This window comes from Natator depressus, chromosome 4 (assembly GCF_965152275.1).
Source record: "Natator depressus isolate rNatDep1 chromosome 4, rNatDep2.hap1, whole genome shotgun sequence".
NCBI classification, from domain to species: domain Eukaryota; kingdom Metazoa; phylum Chordata; order Testudines; family Cheloniidae; genus Natator; species Natator depressus.
The window spans coordinates 38,942,657-38,959,242 of NC_134237.1; the positions used below are offsets into that span (position 1 = coordinate 38,942,657).

Here is a 16,586-nt window from a genome sequence, read left to right on the forward strand (position 1 = left end):
ATGTTCTAAGGGAGTGAGTGCAATGCTCATGGATGGCCCCAAAGAAATCCCCATCTCCTGCGTGCAGGAGGTTTACCCGTGCAGTGCACTGTCCCTGACAACTGGATCTGGTAGAGGCTGGTTGAAACGCTAGAGTTTTAGGTGACAAGCTTCACTGCTTTTGTACTTAATAGTTCCTTGTTTTATTTAGTTGTATTCAATATCCTAAGCAACAGGGGATTTCAGTAAAGTAAATAATCTGCAAGAGCTAGCAGCTTCTATTTGATTTTACAGATAAGCTTTATATGTATTAAGGTGTGTAACAGTGTCTGTAAACTGAGTGTTATTCAACTGGGCATACTGCCCATAATTAGAGTGGCCAGGTGATGTAGGAATACTAAGTCAAATACAACTGTATATGCATGATTCCAGCATAATTCCTGGGGTGTACATTCTGTATTTGTAGGAAGTCAGGGCTGAGAATGGAAAGTATCTTTGGTATGGTTGGATTGCTATACAATGGAAAGTATTTGCTAGTAGGAGTTTTGTTTTCTGTTAATCATCCAGTGAAAAAGTACCCATTAATAATTAAGTGTTTCTAAACTAAGAAGGTCTGTAAAGCTAAAAGAAACAAATGGAACACAACAAAATGAAAGGAACCCCCCTTCCCTACAAATAAAACCCTAACATGTTCCAAAAGCTATCAGACCAAGAAAAAGCAAAACAGCTTCTTATGACATCAACCTTGCAAAACAAGTGAGCAGTCAGGAAGGGGCAGGGAATAAACTGTTCATTCCTTAAAGGGGAAAAATATCCATTCAAAGTAAAGGAGTGGAGATGACAAATAACTGCTCATTGCATAGGTTTTTCCTTGCTCAAAAATAGAAGTGACAATAGTGAAGATTTAATATTTGGATCTTTCATTCTTCATCCTTTAGAGTTATATACTCAGCACGTCAGGCTTATTTAGATACATTTTATTGAATGTTATGTTGGTGACAGTAAAGCTGTAAATCAGGTATACTGGCCAGAGGAATGCAAGTGTCACTGAAAGAACAGTGTCAACGCTCAACAAGTAATACATAACACCACTGTCCACCCTCAAAAAAAAGAAATACTCTGAAATAGTAATTTACAATGATCTACACACCCCAGCAAAACCATTCCAACAACAACTACAAAAATGGAAATTTAATCACAAGGATTATTCATAACACTTAGACACTATCCAGAGGGACACCATCCAGTAACACTAAGAACAACTACTGTACAGTGTCTTTGCACTGCAAAGGGTTTAAATTGTATGACAGTGCAACATCTTAGTACCGTGCTAGCCCATGTAGACCTAAGGTAGTTCTCAGTGGATGGGTCGCACCTCGGGAGTTCACATCCCCAGCCCAGCCAACATCTCCTGGGGAAAGCTGCACTATGCTCTGAAAGCTGACAAACATGGGCTCTGTTGGAAGGACTGGGGAAGTGAATTCCAGGGACCCACCTCCTGAGAACCACTTATCACTAGCCCTTTCATCCTTATATCTAGAGGCTTTTATCTCAGTCTCTGCATCACAGAGCAAACTCACTGCCAAAGAACCTCCTCATGCCAACACATGGAACTTCAGGGGTTCTTCTGCTCTGCTGTGGCAGTCTGTAGCTTCCATGACCTGCCCTCCAGCCAAGTCAGCTTTCAGTTCAGTCCCCTACTGGACTAACAAACAGGAAAAAAAAAAAGTCCAATGGCTTTCATGCCAGGACTTCAGCCCCCATCTGGGACTCAGTCTTTGCCTCTGAGGCTTCTATTTCCCCTCTTGCTGGGAAAGGGGACCCCAGGTCCACCCTCTCCTCTGGGTTCCAACCAGTGGCGTATTAACACCTAGGCCGACAAGACCTAGGCCTGGGGCGGCAAATTTATAATAGCAGCCAGAAGCTGCTTCCCCCGGGGCCGGTTCGCGCCCTCCGCCCCCAGCCCTGCCCCAACTCCACCCCTTCCCCGCCCCCTCCCTGCCCCTATTGGTCCCCTTCCCCAAATCCCCACCCCAGCCCTGCCTCCTCTCCTGAGCACGCCGTGTTCTCCCCCTTCCCCCCTCCTTCACGAAGCTGTTTTGCGCACAAGCACTGGCAGGGAACGGGGAGAAGCAATACCCGGTGGCGTGCTCATGGGAGGAGGCGGAGTGGAGGTGGGGGGCGGCCGGGGAGCTGCTGGGAGGGGGCGACAATTATTTCTGGGCCTGCGGGCGGCAAAATCATTAATCCGCCACTGGTTCTAACTCAGGGCCCCTGTGTTAGGCAGTCAAGTGGGACTCCTTACAATCCCTCACTGCTTCCCTGGACTGCTCCTACTTTTCCATGTTTGTCCACATCTTGCACAGGACCATGAACTTCACTCCTCCTGCCTTGGAGTTCTGTCTCCTCATATGGCTTCTTCCCAGCCAGCTACTGAGGTGTTTCCTCAAGGCTACTCTCTGCAGCATTCTATGACAGCTGTTGCTAATTGGCTTCTTAGTCACAGCTGGAGGGGTACAGAGTCCATCTATTCACCCTTTCCTGGATGTCCCAGTGGGGAGTCAATGCACCGTATCACATTTCCCAAGTGGTCTCACTTGCTGTGGTGTATCACAGGGAGACAGGCAGTCACTCAGATAATTCAGGCCTAACCTTGTGGTTTCATGATCAGAAACTGCTGCTCCAAAAGTCCATTTGCCCAGCATCAAATTATAAAGTACAAGAGCCACATTGCCCCAAATTTTCAAACTTGGGTGCCTAGAGTTAGTTACCTAAATCCATATTTAGGCATCTAAATAAAAATGACCTTCTTTTCAGAAGTGCTAAATCCCTGAAATTAAAAGGTGCTGCAGGAGCACTTCTTAGAATCAGGCCACTTCTATTTAGGTGCCTACAAATGGGGTTAGATGCCTAATGGTAAAACTTACAAGTTTGAAAATTTTGGCCTGAGTGCTTTCTTAAAATAGTCCAAAATAAAACAAGTGGCACTAGTAACAAGCACAGGGATTGAGTCTCTTTGCCAGTCATATCCTTGCCTGCTAGAAACTACTACTTATCCAGTCAAACTTTTTTTCAGAAGTAAAAATAAAAGGATAAGCATGCAGGACTTGACATTACCTTTTCTCGGTTGTGGATCTGGTCTCCCTTCAGTGTACACATGCAGTTCCCACTGACATTAAGGGGCGTGGAGCACATGCCAAAGGGGGAATGGGTCACCTAAAATGTTCTTTGGCAGTTGATACTACCACACAGCATTGCAAGCCAGTGAGTGCAGAGATACATCATGGCTTCATTCTTCTGCAGCAGCATAACCCCCATTCCCATTTGCTGACTGTCCCCTCCCTGAACCAATCATAGTATTTATTTGTTTTCTTTAAAATGTTTTCACACCTGGGAAGGGCTACATAGGGCAGGCTAACTACATAGAAAATGGGGAGCAGCTATTATGATTAATGGGAACGTAATTTAGAAAAACATAACAATTCTAAAAGAAAGAAATTTGCTGCATGCTGGTATGAAGCGTGTTTAATAGAACACCCTGTATGTTGCTGAAAGTGTACCTGGCCTCACTCCCATTGAAGTGAACAGGAGCTCTGCCAATAAGTTTAAAGGGAGCAGAACTCTGCTGTATAGATGCTTCCAATGATAGACCTATCTCCATTTTTATTACTATGTACTTCAGAATATATATATGTTCCAATTTATGGTAAAGTGGGTCTATCAATATATCCACAGGAAAAACCATTAAAAGACCATACAGGACCACAATTAACTTGACGCAATGTCCAGAACACTAGAAGAACTCCCTCCCACAACCCTCACCATATAGAGAATAGTGCAATTAGCATGCTGTACCTAGGCTTAAAACCAGACTGAAAGGAATCAAGGAAATCTAAGGACCTTTGAGCCTCCCCAGAGCTGCCTTGCTCAAACCTTTTCAGTAACATTGCTCTGGAAAGATTAGGTGAAGAGCAGCTATTGCTGAGATTGCTTGCATCAAGAGATGGTGTTCTGAGTACGGGCCTAATAATCACTCAGTGCACATTTACAACCTGTGTTACATGCCCTTGCATGGACTCAGGATGTATCTGCATTGCAATCTGAGGTGTGACTGCAGCGTATGTAGATATACCCATGTTATCGTTAATCTATTTAGCATGGCTACAAATAGCAGTGTAGATGTACAAGCCTGCCTGGGACTCTGTAACTACTTGTGGTGTTAACCTGTGCTGCTGCCTCTTCACTGCTGTTTTTAGCTGTAATAGCTAGATTAAAGCTAGCATGGCTACACCTACCTGTGCTGCAATCACACCTTCTATTACAATGTAGACCTACCCTTACTACCCTGCTACATCGGCTACTTATATTGGAGGTTGTAATTAGGAGGAATAGCAGTCTCTGCTGGACTGCTACTCCCTCTCCTGTGCTGATGAGTGGGTGGTCAGGAAGTGGGTAGAACAATGACTCCACACCCCCAGTGCATGTGAGCTGGCCAGTGCAGATGAGCTCGTGCAGGGGGGAAGGTAATCTGTGCCAGCTATATCCAGTAGCAGGTTACTTCCCTACCGGAACAAGGGGAATGAGGGAAAGATAGAGATTTGATCTCTTCCTGGAGTAGCACAACTACACTCTGCCCCTTACTCAGGGCTTTTGGAAAAATGACAAACTCATCCTGATTTAGGAGATGCTGGCCCTTTGCCCTCCTGGAGACATGTATTGATAAGCTCCACCAATAGATCACCAATAGATCAGTTACCCCGGCAGAATTTCACCAACCAAGGAAAAGTGGGTCCAAGTTATAGGTCACAGACTGAAGTAGCTCCAGAAACTCTTAATAAATAATTTTCCTTAAGTTATATACTCTCATCAAAACAAACGATATGCTTATAGTGATTAGAGATGGAAGAGATCTGTTAGATCACTCAGTATAACCACCAGAAAAGGCAGGATATGATCTCCTGACAGTAGATGTAACTGATGTTAAACTGATATTACATTGATCCTAAACATGAAACGACACTAAAGAATGTATGAAATATAAAATTGATACAGTACTTCACTTAATCAGTTGGTCCTACTACAGCTGATCATAGCCTAACAGTGAAAAATAACCAAAATTTGATGAAAAAATAGCTAAACATATGAATAATTTTAAATTAGCTGCTACATAAGACATTTTATATCCTCCTGAAAAAAACTTCACAACATAAGTCACACTAGAGACATGATTATATTTAAACAAATTATTAGTGATGTGGGGTATATCGAGTCATGAGGTTGGGAGACTGTAATCTTTGATCTTTGATCACGTCTCAGTATTCCTACCACTGGAAGGAACTCTGTTGGACATTTATCATAAAGCAGAGAAAAGAGATGTTTTTCTTTGTTGCAGAAAAGAACTCGTTACTTCCCTTAAGGGAAACCAGCCAAATGTTTTTCAGTTAATGGTAATAATAAAGTGGGTGTTGGCACATTGTGGGACGCTGTAAAAGCAGTAATTAGAAGTCATGTTAGATCATATTCCTCATACAGATAAAGAAATCTGTCTAGAAAATGAAAAAACTAGAAAAGGAAAATTCTAGGTAGAAAATGGACCTCTGTGGAAAAGATCATAGCTATGAAATCAGAATTATATTTTCTGCTTCCACGAAGGATTAAACTGATCCTTAAAATTCTATGAGAAAATGAGATACATCCAATAAGCTTACCAGTTAGGAGAAAGAATCAAAGGGCAAATGCTAACTGAAACTAAGATCCTAGTGGTAAGTTTACTATAAAAAACAAACAAATTGGAATTAAGATGATTGATTAATTATATTGAGGTCCCCAGTCAAAATCAGGGCCTTATTAGACTAGCCACTGAACAAGTACAAAGGGAAGATACTGTAACAAGGCCCAACACATTTGGTTGCTGTAAAACAGTAAATAATAATTAATAAAGGAGTGTAGGATTAAAGACGTTTGGCAACTGCTCTCTGCTATTAATTCAATTCTGCTCAAATAATGAAATAATATTTGAGCTTCCTTCAGCAGTAGATTGGATGAGACAGTTTTAGAAAACTGCTTGCTTTTGTTTGTGTCATTTTATAGGGAATGAAAAAGTTATTGCTTTACATGTTAGTGAGAGGAAAAAGTGGTTGGAATCACTGATTCAGTTCATCACTACAACAGTTGCTGTGTTAACTTTCTGTACTGTGTTTCTTGCCTGTTTGACTGTGGTCACCATAAAATATTAGTATCAACCAAAAAGAAATGTTTTCACAGCAGGGCTGCCTATGGCTGCCAGCCAGGCTGCCTAGTTTTTGAAGCAAGTGAAAATGCTGATGACTGTTTTCTTTCTTAAGGAAAGAAAAGTAAGCAAAAAAAAAAAAAAAAAAAGCTGGTCAGTTTATTTGTTCAGAACTCTTACATAAGGATATTTTCCTTCCAAACATTTTCTTTAGGAAAACAGTTGACCACCTGATTCCCGCCTATTTCTGACCACCCTAATCCTTGTGAGCATATGCCCTGACACTTCCCAGTCACCCAGCGTTCCAATTTAATTTCTATGCATGCTGAATTCAGGTGGGATTTTCAGAGGGACAGATTTTATGTTTAGCTTTAAATTCCTTTAGATTGAACAACTATTTCAACCATATTTGTTGCACATACTTGAGGTTCTCTCATGCCTGGTCATGAGTGACAGAAAACTCAAATGCCCATATTTTCTGTTCAAATTCATTTCCAATTCTAGTCAACTAATTCTGTGAACTAAGAGAACTCTGTTGAGTATTTGAAAATTCATTCTTTGATTACTAAAGTCCTGATCTGGCAAACAGTGAGGTACTTAATTTTACTCACAGAAGTTATCACATTGATGTCATGAGTAAAATTGAGCAGGTGTATGTTTGTAGGATCAGGCTTCATCTTTGTTTTTTAATCAGAAATCTATTTTCACTACTGATTTTTCTCTCTCCATTTTACATTCACAGTGGCTTATTACTGTAGAGTTGCTTTTGAGATTTGGACTTTCTTATTCTGAAAGGAAAAAATAACAACAGGAATTATAAAACAGCTAAAGAAACAAATCCCACTTACCTTATTCACATGAACAGTCCCACTGACTTCACTGGACTACCCTAAAAAAAAAAGACAAAAAGGATTGGTCCCAAAATTTAAGGAAAAGGGACAGTCGCACTAGGTCAATGTGTTTTATACAGACAGTTTACATGTGGTGACAGAGTCAAGTGTTAATGGCTGAGAGCAGTTTTTAAAGTTCTTTGCATCTCAGTTTTCTCAAGTCCAGACTGAACCTCATTAGTTGCAGAGCTGTTGAAATAGATGGAGTTACTCTGCAATTAGACTGGTATAACTGAAGGCACAATTAGGCCCAGAATCTCCTCTATGGGAGTCTGAGCCAGTGTCACTCACTGAGGTTCTGGTGTTGCAAGTCAACATTTGGCTCCAGTGAGCACAGGGCAAAAAGCCCAGTTCTCCTCACATGTACACGAGCTGACCTTATGTGTGATACTCCCCATTTACACCTATGTAAATGAGTGGAGAATCAGATCCAAAGTTTTCATCCCAGTCACTGTTGAACAGGTATCCACATAAAAAAAATATTGCCATCACCATTAACATTAATTATCAACCTTCTTAGCAGTCTCACTAGAGAGATCAAGAGTTAAATGGATATGGGAAACAAACACAAAACACTCTTCCAAGAGTAAAAATAATGTGGGCAGAAGTCCAGGAGCAGAGTGGGGGCTATCCAGTTTATTGCACTGAATGCAGCATGTATGATTACCTGTTTTGTGGCCAGGTGGCATGTGTGTTTGGTGCAAGCAGCTCATGGCCTTCAGAGACAGAATACGGGTTCTTGTGACCAGAATGACTGATCTGTAGGAGCTAAGGGAGACAGAGAGGCAAGTAGATGAGACTTTCTGAACTGCTTGGTAATAGAGACAACAATGTAATTAAATTGAACATTCTTGTCAGGGCAGGGGAAATACCAAAGAAACCCACCACAATAGCATTTACCTTCAAAAATGGGAACTACACAAAAATGACGAAGCTAGTTAAATAGAAATTAAAAGGAACAGTCACAAGAGTGAAATGCCTGCAAGCTGCATGGAAACTTTTTAAAGGCACCATAATAAAGGCTCAAATTATTTATATACTCCCAAATAAAAAATCCAAAATAGCAGTCAGAAGATGAAAAAAATCTCACCATGGCTAAACAACACATGAAGTGAGCTGTAGCTCACGAAAGCTTATGCTCAAATAAATTGGTTAGTCTCTAAGGTGCCACAAGTACTCCTTTTCTTTTTGCGAATACAGACTAACACGGCTGCTACTCTGAAACAGTAAAAGAGGTGATTAGAGACAAAAAGACATATTTTAAAAATTGGAAGGCAACCCCTACTGAGGAAAAGAGAAAGGAACATAAACTCTGGAAGTCAAGTATAAATGTATAGTTAGGCAGGCCAAAAAAGAACTTCAAGAGCCACTACAAAAAGACACAAAAACTAATAGCAATTTTTTTTTAAGTACATCGGAAGCAGAAAGACTGCCAAACAATCAGTAGTTCCACTAGATGATCAAGGTGCTAAAGGAGCAATCAAGGAAGACAAGGCTGTTGCGGAGAAGCTAAATGAAATCTTTGCATTGGTCTTTACTGCAATGAATGTGACATGTCTTTTTTAAGTGACAAATCTGAGGAACTGTCCCAGATTGAGGTGTCAGTAAAGGAGGTTTTGGAACATATTGATAAATTAGACAGTAATAAGTCACCAGGAACTCTAGGGTATTGGAGAACTACTAACTGTAGTATTTGACCTATCACTTAAATCAGTCTCTGTACCAGAGGCTGATTTTTAAAAAAGGCTCCAGAGGTGATCCTGGCAATTACAGGCTGGTAAGCTTAACTTCTGAAGCAGGAAAATAGGTTGAAACTATAGTAAAGAACAGAATTATCAGACACGTAGATGAACACGATATGTTGGGGAAGAGTCAACATAGCTTTTGTAAAGGGAAATCATGTCTCCCCATTCTATTAAAATTCTTTGAGGAGGTCAACAACAGTGGACTAGGGTGATCCAGTTGGTATAGTGTACTTGGACTTTTAGAAAGTCTTTGACAAGTTCCCTCATCAAAGGCTCTTAAGCAAAGAAGACAGTCATGGGATAAGCAGGAAGGACCTTTCATGGATCAGTAACTGGATAAAAGATAGGAAACAAAAGTTAGGAATAATGGTTTGTTTTCAGAATGGAGAGAAGGAAATAGAGGGGTCCACCAAGGATCTGTAGAGGAACCGTGTTGTTCAACATATTCATAAATGATCTGGAAAAAACAGTAAGGTGGCAAAGTTTGCAGATGATGAAAAGTTACTCAAGATAGTTAAGTCCAAAGGTGATTGCAAAGAGTTACAAAGGGATCTCACAATACTGGATGACTGGGCAACAAAGTGGCAAATGAAATTCAATGTTGATAACTGCAAAGTAATGCACATTGGAAAACATAATCCTAACTATACATACAAAATAATGGGGTCTAAATTGGCTGTTACCACTTGGTAAAGAGATTGTAGTGTCATTATGAATAGTTCTTTGAAAAAATCTGCTCAGGAGACAGCAGCAGATAAAAAAGTTAACAGAATGTTAGGAACCATTAGGAAAGGGATAGATAATGAGACAGAAAATATCATAATGCCACTATATAAATCCATGGTATGCCCAAACCTTAAATACTGCATGTAGTTCTGATCGCCCCATCTCAAAAAAGATATATTGGAATTAGAAAAAATGCCAGGAAGAGCAACAAAAATTATTAGGGATATAGAACAGCTTCCATATCACGAATCATTAAAAAGACTGCTTAGAAAAGAGATCACTAAGGTAAGATATGATAGAGGTCTATAAAATCATGAATGGTTGGAAGAAAGTGAATAAGGAAGTATCATTTACCCCTTCAAGAAATTAATAGGCTGCAGATTTAAAACAAACATAAGGAAGTACTTCTTCCCACAACACACAGTCAAGCTGTGGAACTTGCTGCCAGGGGATGTTATGAAGGCCAAAATTATAAAACTGGATTCAAAAAAAGAATGAGCTAAGTTCATGGAAGATAGATCCATCAATGACTATTAGCCAAGATGGTCAGGAATGCAACTGCATGCTCTGGGTGTCTCTAAATCTCTGACTGCCAGAAGCTGGGACTAGATAACAATGGATGGATCACTCAATAAATTGTTCTGTTATGTTCATTCCTTCTGGAGCATCTGGCACCAGTCACTGTCAGAAGACCAGGGTACTGGGCTAGATCGAAGACTGGTCTGACCCAGTATGGCCATTCTTATGGCAACTACACTATCCTCTTAACTACAGATTAGGCTTGAGCAGGGGTGCAACCCAAATTTTACTATGGAGGGAACTCAGGTTGAGTGTTTCTATGGGTTCACAGAAGCCACTTCAGTCCCTCTGGGTTCCACTCCTGCTTCTTCCCTCCATGCGTGCCTGAAGTTTAGAGGGAATGATGCGTGAGGGCACAAATATAGCTCATCCCCCCACAATATTTCTATTGTGGGGCAATAGCTCTCGCCCTCAACCCAGTTCCACTGCCCCTGGAAGAGTGTCCCCTCAGCAGGTCTGAACCTGGTTTAGAGAAGGGAGAGGACCCACCCACTGGGATGTGAGGCAGGGGATCTTCCCCAGGGCCCCAAACCCAGCTATAGCCACTGTGGGATATGCCAGCCCCCACCTGTGCAGCCAGGGCCTAAGCCACCTAGCTTCAGGAATCACAGCTCTGGGGCTTCCTCTCCCCTGAGGGAGGCTGAGAGGGGACCCCCAGAGGGCTCTCAAGAGCGCCTGAGGAAGATCCCCTGCCTGATTCCTGGAGCTGGGTGGCTTGGGCTCTGGCTGCCTAAGACAGTGGATGATGGGCCTCACAGCAGCTGCAGCTGGACTCAGGGCCCTGGGGTAGACCCCCTGCCCCATACCCCAGTGGCCAAGCCCACTCCCTGTGCACTGCTAGACTTGGATATGCTGAGGGGCTGCTGCTTCCAGCTATGTCTATGCCTCTGCACATCTATGTGTGTTTGGGGGAGGCTTGGGGTTGAGCCATGCTGGCAAGGCAGCAGTGTTGCCAATTCTCATGATTTTATCTTGAGTCTCATGATTTTTATTTTTTTCTTTAAGTCCAAGCTCCTGGACTCAAGAGAATCTCAGCTTTCAATAAATAAATAGTAAGTTTCTAGCCCTCATGGTTGCTGAGAAAAGCTTGAGAACATGACCCAAGTGCACCTTAAAAATAAAAAACCAGAAAAAAGCACTCACCTGAGTACATTTTTTAAAAATTTATTTTAATTCAATCATGATTTGTAAGCCAGTCTCATGATTTTTGGGGACGTGACTCATGACTGTTCAGTGCTTGGGTCTGACAGTACGGGGGCTGTGTGCAATCAGTGGAACTAATCAGATGTGGAAAGTGGCACGTGCTTAAATGCTTTACTGATCAGGGTCTAGTGAGGAGGCAGTGTTTTCATTAAATATTGCAGAATTACAGACATCTGAAAGAGGTTAGAGATTAAATAAAATCAGCATTAAGCATTACTTTGTATGTGCTGAAGAAATAAACTGACAACTCTCTATTCCAGCTTATTCAGTCGTGCCATTTTCCCTTAATCTCCTGAATATCAGAAAACAATTTAAGAATGCACCACATTCTGCCTTTGAAGTATGTCTCTCACAACCACGTCCTGTGACCTTTTACCCTGGCGATATTTCAGACTAACATTCCCTCCCATCCCGGGTGGTTTTGCCAAGTTTAGTAATCTGACTGTTCTCACCAAAGTGAAGAAGTTTAAAGCCTTGGCAGAACTCTAAGAACTTTTCTCTGAACTTATTTTTCCTTGGGGAGAGGAAGGGGGTAATACAATACCACTAACATGCAGCTGAAATTGTTGTTTTTAAAAAAAACCACAGCGCACTTACATCAAAAACTAACTAAACTTAAACAGTGTCAGGCAACTGACTCCTTGAAAGCTGATCTTTTTTTGCAGGCCTCTAGCTGACCTGTTCACTGGGTAAAGGGAAAGGAAATGAGAGTTCAATATGATACTAAAAGTACCCATTTCCAAGCAGATGCAGCAGTGCCAGGAATACACGGAGAACATTTTACTTTTCATGAAAAGTTTAAGACCTGTGACTTTGCTCTTCAGGTGCTTATCCTTCAGGCACACGCAAGCTGTTTATGACACTGACACGTAACAGCGTCATAAACAGCTTGGTGGCTTGCCACATTTTTGACTAATGTTCAAAAGCAAATAAGGTAAAAAAAAAAAAAAAAAAAAACCCTTTCACCACCCTTATGACCACCAGCAGCAATGTCTGACTTTTCAACTCATGATCATCTCAAACAGCAGTTACGTGTATGAAACTCAAGTTTCCTGGCAAGCAGTAGAATAAGGGCCAGATTAAGTCATAGGCACCATAGACCTGTGCCTAGGGCCTCAGCTCCTGAAGTCATGTAATTACATCAGAATCTCAGCTTTCATTTTTTTTAAGTGGTAAATGTATAACCCTCCTGGATGTGAAGAAAATCTTAAAAGTATGACATGAGAGGAAGTGATGCAATGATGTCTATCTGAATCTGCAGAGAATCTGAAACAATAGCTCTGAAAAGGGTTGTAAGCAATTGCACTCATCACCATAGCACCCTCTTGCATCTGGGTGTGGTGCTGCAGGAGCCTTTGTCTCTATTGCCCCTGCTGACTTTCATTTTGACTCTACAGTGGTCAGATTGTATACACAACTCATCCCTCTGGCCCCTCTTGGGCTTATCCTTGGCTCATCCTTTAGGCTTAGTCTTCAGCCCCTGGGCTCAATAGTCCATACATGGGGCTTGTACACCCTTCCCTCAGGGCTGGTTGGGGACCCCAGGTCCACCCTCTGTTCTGGGTTCCAGCCCATGGACCCTGGTTTACACAGCTAAGTCTGCTCCTTCAGACTCACAGCTACTTCCCTAGGCAACGTACTACCTCTAAGCCCCTTGTGCTGCTTCCCTGAAGCCTGTGCTTAACACAGCCTCTCAGGCCTCTGGCTTCTCCATCTTTCTCCTTCTCCTCCTTCTTTCTCTGCTGGAACACCAACTCCTCACAACTGCTTTTCTGGGCCTTACCCCCTTTCCAGGATCCACCACAGGGATTAATTCCATCCCTGTAACTTTCTTCAGTCTCCCTTTCAGAGAGTGGGAACTCCCCGCCTCCTCTCTCATGGGGCCTTTCTAACTGAGCTTTCCTTGTTCGCAAGTTTTTCTAGATCCTTTGACAGCTGGGGTAACTACTTATAATTAAGTTGCCAGGTCAGGACAGCTAAGGTATAGCTGCTAAGTCGCAAGCAAGGATGAGCCTGTCTCCACTTAAAGGGTAATCAGCCCCAGGACCAGCCTCAGTGCAGGGGGATGGAATAGATGACCTCTTGAGGTCCCTTCCAGCCCTACATTTCTCCAAAACCCACAGCTCTGAGGGGCCCCACGAAAACCACCCCAAGCAGAGGACTCTGTGCGTTAGGCAGAAAAGTGCAGTATGCCCAGCCCACCCACTGAGGCAGATACAGCCTGGCTGTTGGGGTAAGTACTAGCAAGCCTCCTGCTGCCACCTCAGCCTCAAGGAGTGGGAAGTCCTGCTGACACTCCTGGGAGAAGGAGGCCCCATGGCACTACCCCAGCCTCTCTGGTGGCAGGGGCCTCTCCCCTCTCAGTACTCTGCATAGGGGAAAGTCCCATGGCATGGGGGTGAGGCTGCGGGAGCAGAGCCATGGGCTTGCCTAGTGCCCAAGATTGCTTTAATCCAGCCACATGCTAACATAGACTGTAAGGAGTAACTGTCACCTTCCGTTTCTGCAAGATTTTATACATAGGACACCTTAAGAGATGAGGTGTTGTTTTCTTAGTGCTATCTAAAATGTTAGTGGAATTGGCAGGACAGAGGTATAAGGCCTACAAAAATAACCCTTCTCCCCAAAGAAACAAAGGTATCACACGAGGACACTAACTCACAGAAGGCATTGGAACCAATCCCAGAAAAGAATCGCAAAAATATGTGTGTTGAAAAGAAAGTTCTGAAGAAAGTGCTAGTGGCACTTAGGCTCTGTCTATACTTATGCTGGGGTGTACAGCACAAGTACTACACGTGTATCTACATGCTGTATTGAAAAGCTCCAGCAGCAGGGAGGCAGCAAAAATAGCAATGTAGACATGGGGGGCACTGCTTGGGCATATAGAGAACTATGTAGAGTATATACCCTGGGAATGCAGATGTGTAGGGCACTCTTCTCTACTCACCTAAACTGTGCCTCACCGTCTACACGGCTATTTATACTCATGCTAACTGGGCGTGCAGTGTCTGTACTCTAAATGCCTCCACAAGTGCAGCTGTACCTTTAAAAAAAAGAGAAGCATACATACAAAAAGGGAAAGTTAAAGGGGATACAAATTTCTTTATCTATCTACTTGTCCAAGTCCATCATAGTTACAGAGCATGCATGGTACAGTACAGTACCACATCACATCATCTAAGTGCTAATTTCCACCCTTATGCCTTAATAACACCTTAGTTATTAAAACTGAAATAATTTTTTGAATAACTAATTTTTCAACTTTTAAGTGGAGCTGGTTGAAGAAAAATCATTGAAACTTTTTATTTTTGAATAAAACTGGCTTTTTGACTAAACAGAACTTTTCATTAAAATCTGTTTCTATAAAAAACAAAATTCAGATTTTCATCCAAAATGTTGGAGTTTTTGTGAACACCCCATAACCAAAATATTTTCAGTTTTCAGCAATCAAAAAATGAAATTATTCCATGTTAAAACGGAAATCTTTTTGGTTTTCAGTAAGCAAAACTGGAAATTGTTTGGGGTTTAGCCTGAAAAACCTGAAACATTTTGAGGAGAAATACTGATGGAAATGGAAAATTGTTGTTTTTGTTGACATTTTTTGTGAAGAAAAAAAAAGTATCTTCCCAACCAGCTCTACATTTAAGTTTTCTTTTATTCCACTCAACTTGGACACTGAAATAGACAGGTCAGTCTTGCTTTCTCTTTATTGTACCGGTCCTGTCATTAGATCAATGCAGGTGGAACCCTGCACTCAAGCAGAACCCTTTAGACTTCACTGGGACTTTGCATGTGTTCAGGAATCCTCCCATATGGATGGTTTCAGAGTAGCAGCCGTGTTAGTCTGTATCCGCAAAAAGAACAGGAGGACTTGTGGCACCTTAGAGACTAACCAATTTATTAGAACATAAGCTTTCGTGGGCTACATGGATATGACGGGAGGATCAGAGCCTTCGGTTCACTGGGGGTTCTAGTGCTGTTGTATTTGGGTTGCATTCACTGTTGGAGAAGGTTTCAATTGAAAGAAAAAACAAACTCTTTTCCCTTTTTAAAATTAGGTCATGCTAAATTTGTGTGAGACAAGCGTGCAGATTTTCTTGCAAGTGAGAACTGTCACAGAAAATGCTTCACTGTATTAAAGGAAAAATAAACATTGGCAAGATCCGTGAAGGAAAATGTGATAGTCTCTGGATAAGACACTGGAATTATATAATCAAATAGGAAAAAAAAGTAGGCTTGCTTTGGCAATTTGTTTCTTGACATATGGAACAGTAGCTCTTTCCAGGTATCCACCTCTATTTACTTTGGTTCCACTCATTATGGACACGTCACGTGACTTTGGCACAACAATATCCTGTGTGTTGGGGGTGAATTGTCAGTGGAGGGGTGAGTCTGGGCACCAAACATTTGAGTTTTCCATTTGTGGTTAAAAATTTAACAATTTCATTGCTGGCACAGGTGGGAGAAAGCATTGAAAAAGAAGACGGGGTGGACATTTTGTTGTGGAGGAAAGTCCACTCATCCCTTATGCGTATGATGCCTTTCTGATCTCTCACTTCTTACTTTCCTTTTTATCTTATCTTTTATTTTTATTTTTTGGACAATACGACTTACCTTAGACTATAAGACTGAGAGAGCTTTAAAAAATTAACTCAGAACTGACAGCTGAACTGCAAAATCAAGGAACAGTCAAAATATAAAACAAGTAAGTTTGAGTATGTCTATCTATGATTTGCAGTTCACCTTTCAAGTTGCATGAGAGCGTAATTTACTTAATTTACCCTCTGGGTTCTGCCAAGTGGTCCACAGTCACCACCATAACCTTCAATAAATATCTGAATTTAAGGAGTTTATACAAAAACAAACCTGAAGTTGAGTATTGAATTTACCATTGACTATATTCTTGGCAATCTGGTATACAATCCCCCTCTTTTTCTCCTTCTGTAAGAACTGTTCTGTTTATTGGAAAGTGAATACTACAAAAAAAGAAAGAAAGAGATAGAGGGAGACATTCCTCACAGGGAAAAAATGAAAATAAATAAATAAATAAAAGCCTGAAAGTATACCAGGGACTTGACCCTGCAAATCTCATTCAGGCACTGAACAGAATCCTGATCCTGGAGACACTTACACACGTGCCTAAGTTTATGCTGTTGCTATGAGTTCAATTTAATGGGACTACTAATGGTAGTAAAGGTAAGCCTGTGCATAAATCTTTGAAGAATCAGGACCTAG

The 16,586-nt window shown here is 41.7% G+C and overlaps 1 long non-coding RNA gene across 2 annotated transcripts in view; it reads right to left on the reverse strand.

Moving 5' to 3' along the window:
• LOC141986369 (uncharacterized) overlaps positions 1 to 16,586 on the reverse strand; it is a 118,783-nt gene that overhangs the window by 79,751 nt on the left and 22,446 nt on the right. For both annotated transcript variants that reach the window (XR_012639260.1, XR_012639261.1), the window contains exons 2-3: positions 7,766 to 7,866; positions 7,057 to 7,097 (exon numbers count right to left, since the gene is read on the reverse strand). This is a non-coding gene — a long non-coding RNA (uncharacterized LOC141986369). The remainder of the gene's footprint in view (positions 1 to 7,056; positions 7,098 to 7,765; positions 7,867 to 16,586) is intronic.